This window comes from Somniosus microcephalus, unplaced genomic scaffold (assembly GCF_052327205.1).
Source record: "Somniosus microcephalus isolate GS21.2 unplaced genomic scaffold, FLI_Smic_1.0 unresolved_chr1, whole genome shotgun sequence".
Classification (NCBI taxonomy): Eukaryota; Metazoa; Chordata; class Chondrichthyes; order Squaliformes; family Somniosidae; genus Somniosus; species Somniosus microcephalus.
The window spans coordinates 39811325-39821015 of NW_028225179.1; the positions used below are offsets into that span (position 1 = coordinate 39811325).

A 9691-nucleotide genomic window follows, 5' to 3' on the forward strand; every position below is an offset into this window, starting at 1 on the left:
TGGTGCATGGGTCAAGGATGTCTCCGAGCGCCTGCAGAACATCTTGGAAGGGGAGGGTGAACAGCCCGTTGTCGTGGTGCATATAGGCACCAACGATATAGGTAAAAAGCGGGATGAGGTCCTAAAAGTGCAATATAGGGAGTTAGGAGGTAAATTAAAAAACAGGACCTCAAAGGTAGTAATCTCAGGATTGCTACCAGTGCCACGTGCTAGTCAGAGTAGAAATAGAAGGATACTCCAGATGAATACGTGGCTAGAGGAATGGTGCCAGGGGGATGGATTCAAGTCCCTGGGACATTGGAACCGGTTCTGAGGGAGGTGGGACCATTTCAAACCGGACGGTCTGCACCTGGGCAGGGCTGGAACCGATGTCCTAGGGGGAGTGTTTGCTAGTGCTTTGGGGGAGGGTTTAAACTGAAATGGAAGGGGGTTGGGAACCTGAGCAGGGAGATAGAGGAAAGGGAAACAAGGATAAAAGCAAAAGATAGGAAGGAGAAGAGCAAAAGTGGCAGTCAGAGAAATCACAGGTTTAAATCAAATGTGGCCACAGTAAATAACAATTCTAATAGGTCTAAGAGCGTTAAAAAACAACCTGAAAGCTTTGTGTCTTAATGCGAGGAGCATTTGTAATAAGGTGGACGAATTGGCTGCGCAAATAGAGGTAAACAAATATGATTTGGTTGGGATTACGGAAACGTGGCTCAAGGGCGGCCAAGGCTGGGAACTCAACATCCAGGGGTATTCGATATTCAGGGAAGATAGGCAAAAAGGAAAGGGAGGAGGGGTAGCATTACTGGTTAAAGAAGGGATTAACACAATTGTAATGAAGGATATTAGCTCTGATGAGGTGGAATCTGTATGGGTATAATTGAGAAATACTAAGGGGGAAAAGACATTAGTGGGAGTGGTATATAGACCTCCAAACAGTAAGGCGGAGGTTGGGGATGGCATTAAAAGGGAAATTAAAGAATCGTGCAATAAGGGCACAGCAGTCATCATGGGTGACATTAATCTACATATAGATTGGGCTAACCAAATTAGTAACAATATTGTGGAGGGGGAATTCCTGGAGTGGTTACAGGATGGTTTCCTGGACCAATATGTCGAGGAACCAACCAGAGATCAGGCCATCTTAGACTGGGTGTTATATAACGGCAAAGGATTAATTAGCAATCTTGTTGTACGAGGCCCCTTGGGTCGGAGCTATCATAATATGATCGAATTCTTCATTAAGATGGAGAATGAAGCAGTTGACTCAGAAACTAGGGTCCTCAATTTAATTAAGGAAACTACGATGGCCTGAGGAGCGAGTTGGGTAGGATTGATTGGGGAGTGGCACTCAAAGGGTTGACGGTGGATATGCAATGGGAAACATTCCAAGACCGAATGGATGAACTACAGAAGTTGTTCATCCCAGTTTGGCATAAAAATAAAACAAAAAAGGTGACTCAACCGTGGCTAACAAGGGAAATAAGGGATAGCATAAGATCCAAGGAGACGACATACAAATTGGCCAGAAAAAGCAATAATCCTGAGGATTTGGAGCAGTTTAGGATACAACAAAGGAGGACAAATGGATTAATTAAGAAAAGGAAAATAGAATATGAGAGTAAGCTTACAGGGAACATAAAAACTAACTGTAAAAGCTTTTATAGATATGTAAAGAGAAAAAGATTGGTGAAGTCAAGCGTAGGTACCTTGCAGTCAGCATCGGGGGCATTTATAATGGGGAGCAAAGAAATGGCAGACCAACTAAATACACATTTTGGTTCAGTCTTCACAAAGGAGGACACAAATAACCTCCCAGAAATACCGTGGAACATAAGTTCCTGGAACTGAAAGAAATCAGTATTTGGAGGGAAATGGTGTTAGGAAAATTGATGGGTCTGAAGGCCGATAAATCCCCAGGGCCTGATAATCTACATCCCAGGGCACTTAAGGAAGTGGCCCTAGAAATAATACATGCATTGCTGGTCATCTTCCAGAACTCGATAGACTCTGGAACAGTACCCAAGGATTGGAGGGTAGCTAATGTTACCCCACTATTCAAAAAAGGTGGCAGAGCAAAAGCAGGGAATTATAGACCGGTAAGCCTGACATCGGTAGTGGGGAAAATGCTAGAGTCCATTATAAAAGATGTAATAGCAGAGCACTTGGAAAGCAGTGACAGGATCGGACAAAGTCAACATGGATTTACAAAAGATGCTTGACTAATCTACTGGAATTTTTTGAGGATGTAACTGGTAAAATAGATAAGGGAGAACCAGTGGAAGTGGTGTATTTGGGCTTTCAGAAGGCTTTCGATAAGGTCCCGCATAAGAGGTTAGCGTGCAAAATTAAGGCACGTGGGATTGGGGGCAAGGTATTGAGTTGGATAGAGAACTGGTTGGCGGACAGAAAGCAAAGAGTTGGAATAAACGGGTCGTTTTCCAAGTGGCAGGCAGTGACTAGTGGGGTACCTCAAGGATCGGTCCTATGACCCCAGCTGTTCACAATATATATTAATGATCTGGACGAGGGAATTGAATGTAATATCTCCAAATTTGCAGACGACACAAAGCTGGGTGGGAGGGTATGCTGTGAGGAGGATGTCATGAAACTCCAGTACGATTTGGACAGGTTGGGTGATTGGGCAGAAACATGGCAAATGCACTATAATGTGGATAAATGTGAGGTTATTCACTTTGGTGGCAAAGGCAGGAAGGCAGATTATTATTTGAATGGCAATAGATTGGGAGAAGGGGAAGTGCAAAGAGACCTGGGTGTTCTTGTGCACCAGTCGCTGAAGGTAAGCATGCAGGTGCAGCAGGCGGTTTAGAAGGCAAATGGTATGTTGGCCTTCGTAGCAAGAGGGTTCGAGTAGAAGAGCAAGGATGTCTTGCTGCAGTTGCACAGGGCCTTGGTGAAACCGCACCTTGAGTATTGTGTGCAGTTTTGGTCACCTTACCTGAGGAAGGGCGTTCTTGCCATGGAGGGATTGCAGCGAAGATTCACCAGGCTGATACCTGGGATGGCAGAAATGACGTACGAGGAGAGATTGTGTCAATTGGGCTTATACTCACTGGAGTTTAGAAGATTGAGAGGGGATCTCATCGAAACCTATAAAATTCTGTCAGGTCTGTACAGACTAGATGCAGAAAGGATGTTTCTGATGGCCGGGGAGTCCAGAATCAGGGGTCATAGTCTAAGGATAAGGGGTAAGCCATTTAGGACTGAAATGAGGAGGAATTTCCTCACCCAGAGAGTGCTGAACCTATGGAATTCTCTGCCACAGAGGGCGGTGGAGGCCAGTTCATTAAATATATTCAAGAAAGAGTTGGATATATTTCTTGAGGCTAAAGGGATCAAGGGATATGGGGAGAAGGCAGGACAGGGTACTCAATTTGGATGATCAGCCATGATCTCATTGAATGGCGCAGCAGGCTCGAAGGGCCGAATGGCCTACTCCTGCTCCTATCTACTATGTTTCTATATAAGTACCACACGCTAACCGATTGCGCCACTACAGCTGCGCTTCATGTGTGCCAGTTATCCGTGCTCATTTACCCGGTGATTAATGACGATTACAACAACCTTTTCACACAGTCTAATGAGTTTTACTTAATAGAATAAACAGTTTTCTTAAAGTTCACTCCTTGACATGCAATGGAACCCTATCGCAGGGTAAGAGTATTTGTAGCTGACAATTGCTGTTCTGAGCTGCTCCTCTAATTATTTAAAGAGCAGCAGTTTCCGAAGTGTAGCGGTTATCACTTCCGTCTAAAGTACAACAGGCCCCGAATTCAATCATCTCTTGAAGGTAGAGATCCCTGGACCTCTCGCCTTTTTAAGTAGCGAAATCCCTTGAGCGAGAATCAGATCTCTAGACCAACCAGCCGCCGATCTTGGGCTCGAAGTTGCATTGGGTTTCCCTGCGCTGGCCCCACCTTCCCTCCTGTCAATAAGTAACACTGAAGGGCTCCTTTAAAACTCCCATCCGTTATTGCAACACGGTGGGCCTCAGGAAACTAAGAGCAAAAACATTGGCTACTCTAGGTGAGGTTCGAACTCACAACCTCGGCATTTCCCCGAAGCTATACTGTTACATAAGTACCACGCGCTAACCAATTGCGCCACTAGAGCTGCGCTTGATGCGTATTAGTTATCCGTGCTCATTTACTTGCACATTTCAGGTTGTCTAATCGTGCGGGGGCGCAATGTTGTTTCATTGAGGTGAATTGGCTGGGTTTATATGAAAGAGTGAAGCAGGTGATTTCTCATGTGTTAGCGAGCTGGTGAATTTACCAACGGCTGCACCAGATCCTGGTGCCATAAACACTGAACATTTTTACCCAACTCCTGTAATGCGGTCTGCAAAATGAGAACCGATGAAAATTCATCACATGCAAAACGCAAGAAACGTTTTAAACTTTTGTCCATGATTCGGTAACCATGTGAGTTACCCGGTGATTAATGACGATTACAACAAACTTTTGACACAGTCTAATGAGTTTTACTTAATAGTATAAACAGTTTTCTTAAAGTTCACTCCTTGACATGCAATGGAACCCGTATCGCAGGGTAAGAGTATTTGCAGACGACAATTGCTGTTCTGAGCTGCTTCTCTAATTATTTAAGGAACAGCAGTTTCTGAAGTGTAGCGGTTATCACTTCCGTCTAAAGTACAACAGGTCCCTAATTCGATCATCTCTTGTAGGTAGAGATCAATAAAATGCATTAACAGCCTTGCGGTATTCTCCTTTTCTCTATGCAGTTCTGTACACACTCAAACTGTACAGAAATACCGACAGTGTGAGATAACATTACAGGACCCTGCAGCGCTGCCTCGGTCAATAGCAACAGTTCGGAGCTGCATTTCAGACCCGGCAACAAACCCATGAGTTTGTTTGCTGTTACCCAGCTCCCGGAGTGAGTGAGGCCGCGACAGCAGCGAACTTCAGGCTGCCTGTCCGGCCCCGCTCTCTCCAAGCGCCTACTGCCGGCGGAAAACAGCGATTGCAGCCTCAGAGAGTGTAAACTGCCCATCGCTGCGAAACAAAATGTCACTGAAGCAGAGGAGCGCAGAGATTTGCATCTGCAGCGTGTAGGTGAGGATGTCGAGGTTGATATAGGTCGACTCGTTGTTGGAAACGCTGAAATTGAATCTTTCTCTGGCAGATGTTGCAGGTTTACCTATGAAAAGTGCCCTCGAGGTGCAATCGACAAATTTGGAGATGCCGTGTAGTGGAACAAGTTAAAGGATCAGCACAGTTAATACCGAGAACAAATTAAACAGTAGCTCAAGCTGATGGACCTTGCACTGGTGAAAATCCTGGACGGAGATTTAGAGGAAGCGACAGTGGGAAGGGCTGTGCCTCGATTCCAACACTTCTCCAAGCACATTCCGGGCAAGTAATCGACAGCAAAAAGAGGGCTTGGAACCAGAATGGAACTGCGGGCCCACTTTTCAGACAAAATGCAATGGACAATACATGACAAATCCATTTGATTTTCCGTTTGATAACCAGTTGACTGGGCCTGTATTCCAGACAGAGTGACTCTTTAGTCTAGGGGTATGAATCTCGCTTTGGGGATTGTAGATTGACATTTGCGAATGGTTCCGCGTGAGGCCATTTTTAATGTCGACTTCTAATATTGGACTTGCGCTCAAAAGTTGCTCGAATCCGCCTAAGAAATGATCGTTTAGAGCCCAAATCATTCTCCATCAGTCTCCAGCGGCTTTGGAGGAAGGTCAGTGCAAACTACCATGTAAATATTGTGGCTTTAAAGACAAACAATTAAAGTATTTTTTTTAGCAAACAATCAGTAGTGATGGTTGTAAGTATATTTGTGTGTGTCCATATTAGATACAAATGTATTGGTGAGTTGCTATTGTATTAGTTGTAAATGCTTTTGCACCTCTGATCGCTACAAATATGTTTAGATGTATCTGTATTATTTATAAATGTATTGAGTGGGGGAATTTATGCCAGTTATAAATGTATTTCTGAGCACTGTAAATGTTCACTCCGGCCCCATTCTACCTTCTCATTGCCCCCACGTGGGACACGGCAGACCATCTGTTACATTAGGATTCAACATTTGCTTTTATTGATAATTAGAAAATGTGAGCTGTAGAAAGTAATAAATCTGCATCCATCAGACTCTCTGATACCTCTTGAGCGTCCCTTACTCTGTCTGATTGGCCCTGAGCATCCCTTACGCGCTCCAGAACCTCTTGAGCATCCCTTACCCTGTTTAGTACATCCGGAGTATCCCTTACCCTGTCTGGTACATCCGGTGCATCCCTTTCCCTATCTGATACAACCGGAGCTTCCCTTACAATGTCTGGTACATCGGGAGCGTACATTACCCTGTCTGTTACATCCGGAGTGTCTCTTACCTTATCCGATACATCCGAAGCGTCCCTTACCCTGTCTGATGCATCCGGAGCGTCCCTTACCCTGTTTGATATATCCGGAGTGTCACTTACCCTGTCTGGTACAACAGGACCGTCCCTTACCCTGTTTGGTAAATCTGGCTCGTCCCTTAAACCGTCTGGTACATCCGGAGCGTCCCTTACTCTGTCTGGTAAATCCGGAGCGTCCCTTCAACTGTCTGGTACATCCGGAGCGTCCCTTACCCTATCTTTTACATCCGGCGCGTCCCTCACTCTCCTTGATAACTACTGAGCGTCCGTTTTCATTTTTGGTAGCCAGTTTGTCAAAATTGCATATTTAACCCTTCATCCGCAGCTATGTAGCGCTTCCCATCGCTCACGCCCCTCAACTGTTTAGGGAAAAGCGGCAACTACCAGGTGAACAAACCCAATTTTTCAGTTAGCCTCCCCAGTGCACTTCATTTCCCGAGGAATTTTCTTGTACAATCAGGCTGCTTTGGTTCCAAATGCCGGCCCTGCTTTCGCAGAGCTTGTCTGTCGAGAGGTCCCGCAGGTCTAAGCATATCGACTGGTTTGAAAGCACCAACTCAGATTGGGGTGAATGGGACATGTGCCCCAGGAATAGCGGTGGTAGCAGAGCACACTTAGCGTTTTAAGTAGGTGAAAGTGAATGTTAGATTAAGGTAATACTGCAGGAAATTTACAATGAAATTGAAGGAGGAATGTAAAGGAAGGCTATTGATTGTGGAAGGATGAAAAATCTGTGCCGTGACTGGGATTCTGACCGAGATTGCTGCGGCCACAACGCAGAGTACTAACCACTATACGATCACGGCGCCACACATCAACTACTGAAGCTCTGCTCTGACTACAACAAAGTAACGCACGGCACTGCATAGAAAAGATGGATTTTTGGTGAAGAGTCCAAAATCAGCACCGCCAGAAATTAGGACAGTGGTGGAATTCGACCCAGGCCCCGCAGGTATTGGAGCGTTCAACCAGAATGGGAACCAGTGCAGCTGCAGTTACATTAAAAAGAATTTTAGCCTTTTCACACGAGAAGAAACTTACCCCTAGAGATTCAATAAAACAAAGGCCCCGCTGCAAGTCGAACCCAGGATCTCCTGTTTACTAGACAGACGCTTTGATCAGCTAAGCCACGGGGCCAAATCCCGAAAAAAAAATTCACCTCCACTCACTGACCTCCATCAGCTACTGTCTTCTGGAGTCTCAGTCCATTTTGTATTTCTCCAGCTCTCTTGTCTATTCCGCCATGTGTCCCATTGTTGTCTGTATCTCCCACTTAATTTATCTCAGTGTCAATCTGTGGGGTGATTCTGAATGATTACCTGAGTTTGTGTCTTATTATCTACATATATAAAAGGATCGATCTGTCTGTCTGTCTATCTGTCTGTCCTTCCGTCTGCCTGTCTGTCCGGCTATACACTCTAAAGTTATAGAGCCTACCTACACGTGCATTACATCAAAAGAAAGCTTATGATTCCAGAGCGGTCAGAAGTGTATTTACTTTTCGGCGAGACAAAAATTGCGCCCGCGGTATCAAAAAAACGTTCAAAATTCCGCTCATTATCCGCTCATTAGCATAGAGTGACATTAAGGTCGAACAATCGTACGGTCGAGCGACCCGACGGTCAACCAATCGCTGCATGGCGGGGGCAGGTTCGTTGCGCGTGCGGACGGGCCCTGCCAGAGCCGAGTGGCAGGACGATTGACCAATCCTACGCTTCGGTGTCATGACGGTCGGCCAATCGGTGCATGTGTGATCTGACCTTATCGTTCTGAGATGAGGTGAGTGGCCGCCATCTTGATTCCAAACTGTTCATTTCTTTTTCCCACTTTCTGCGTGTTTCTTTTCACATCTACATTTCCAGCAAAAAAAAAGTTGCTTTAAAAACACAAATTATTTTTTAAAAAAGTTAATTAATTTGTAAATCATTTCTCTAACCTCTATAATTTTCCTACCTTTCACCATTTTTCCAGGCCGCGAAGCCTGGGCCTCTGTTGCCCAGCCACGCCTGAGCTAGTCACCACCCGTCGCGATCAACAAAAGGCCTGCGATCGCCGCAATCTTTGTGAAGGCTGGAGGGGGCGGGCCTGAGCCAAGCGTCGCCAATGCCACTGCCACCATCTTAGTAAAGGCGGACGGGGCGGGAGTCAGTGCATGCATCAACTTCTGCCCGGAGCGTGACTTGAGTCCGGCCGGACCTCACGCGATAGGTTGTGCGGCGGCATCTCTCTCTCTGGTCTTGAAGCCGGCTCGGGCATGGGGAGGGGTTTGGGAGGGCGGAGCTCAGGAGGGCAGGGCTTGGGAGAGCTCGTGCGTGAGGCTCGGGGGGGCGGGGCTCGGGAGAGAGTGAGCGCGGGACTCGGGTGGGTGGGGCTCGGGAAAGTGCGAGCGCGGAGCTGGGGGGGGCGGGGCTCGGGAGAGGCCGAGCGTGGGGCTCGGAAGAGCGGGATCGCAGGGCTTGGGAGGCTGGTGCACGGGACCGCGTGGCTCCGGAGGCCGGGGCTCGGGAGGGCGGGGATCGGGCTGAGCCATGTCAGTACGTGGGGTGGAATGGAGCTCCGCGGAGCCATCGCCGGCAGAGGGGAAAGTGTCTGCTAGCTCCCCCCCTCCCTTTCTCCCCCCTCCCTTTCTCCCCTCCCCCTCCTTCCTCCCCACACACCCCCTCCCCTCCCCCCCACACCCCCCTCCCCTCCCCCCTCCCTCCCCCTCCCCTCCCCTGCCCCTCCCACCTCCCCACTCCCCTCCCCTCCCCCTCCCCCTGGCCCCTCCCCCTCCCCTCCCCTACCCCCTCCCCTCCCTCCCCTCCCCCTCCCCTTCCCCCCAGTCGCTCTCTCTCTTCCCCCCAGTCGCTCTCTCTCTTCCCCCCAGTCGCTCTCTCTCTTCCCCCCAGTCGCTCTCTCTCTCTTCCCCCCAGTTGCTCTCTCTTCCCCCCAGTCGCTCTCTCTCTTCCCCCCATCGCTCTCTCTTCCCCCCAGTCGCTCTCTCTCTTCCCCCTCAGTCAGTCTCTCTCTTCCGCCCCCCAGTCGCGCTCTCTCTTCCCCCCCCCCAGTCGCTCTCTCTCTCTCTCTTCCAACAACAACATGCCCTCAAAAAAGCCTCGGCACCGCCGGGCACTACAGCTAGTATATATATATCTAAGAGTATGTCTCTCTGTCTTTCTCTCTGTCTCTCTGTCTCTCTGTCTGTCCAGCTATACAATCAAAAGTTATAGAGCGTACCTACACAAATGTTATATCAAAAGAAAGCTTATCGCTAGTGGACTCTTGTGGTTGTATTTACTTTTT

At 47.7% G+C, this 9691-nt stretch overlaps 1 non-coding gene across 1 annotated transcript; it reads right to left on the bottom strand.

Annotated features, from left to right (window-relative positions):
• Positions 1-4027: 4027 nt before the first annotated feature.
• trnai-uau (transfer RNA isoleucine (anticodon UAU)) lies at positions 4028-4122 on the bottom strand. The gene is made up of 2 exons: positions 4085-4122; positions 4028-4063 (listed from the first exon to the last, which is right to left on the bottom strand). It is a non-coding gene; the product is annotated as a tRNA-Ile (tRNA).
• Between the last annotated feature and the right edge of the window lie 5569 nt (positions 4123-9691).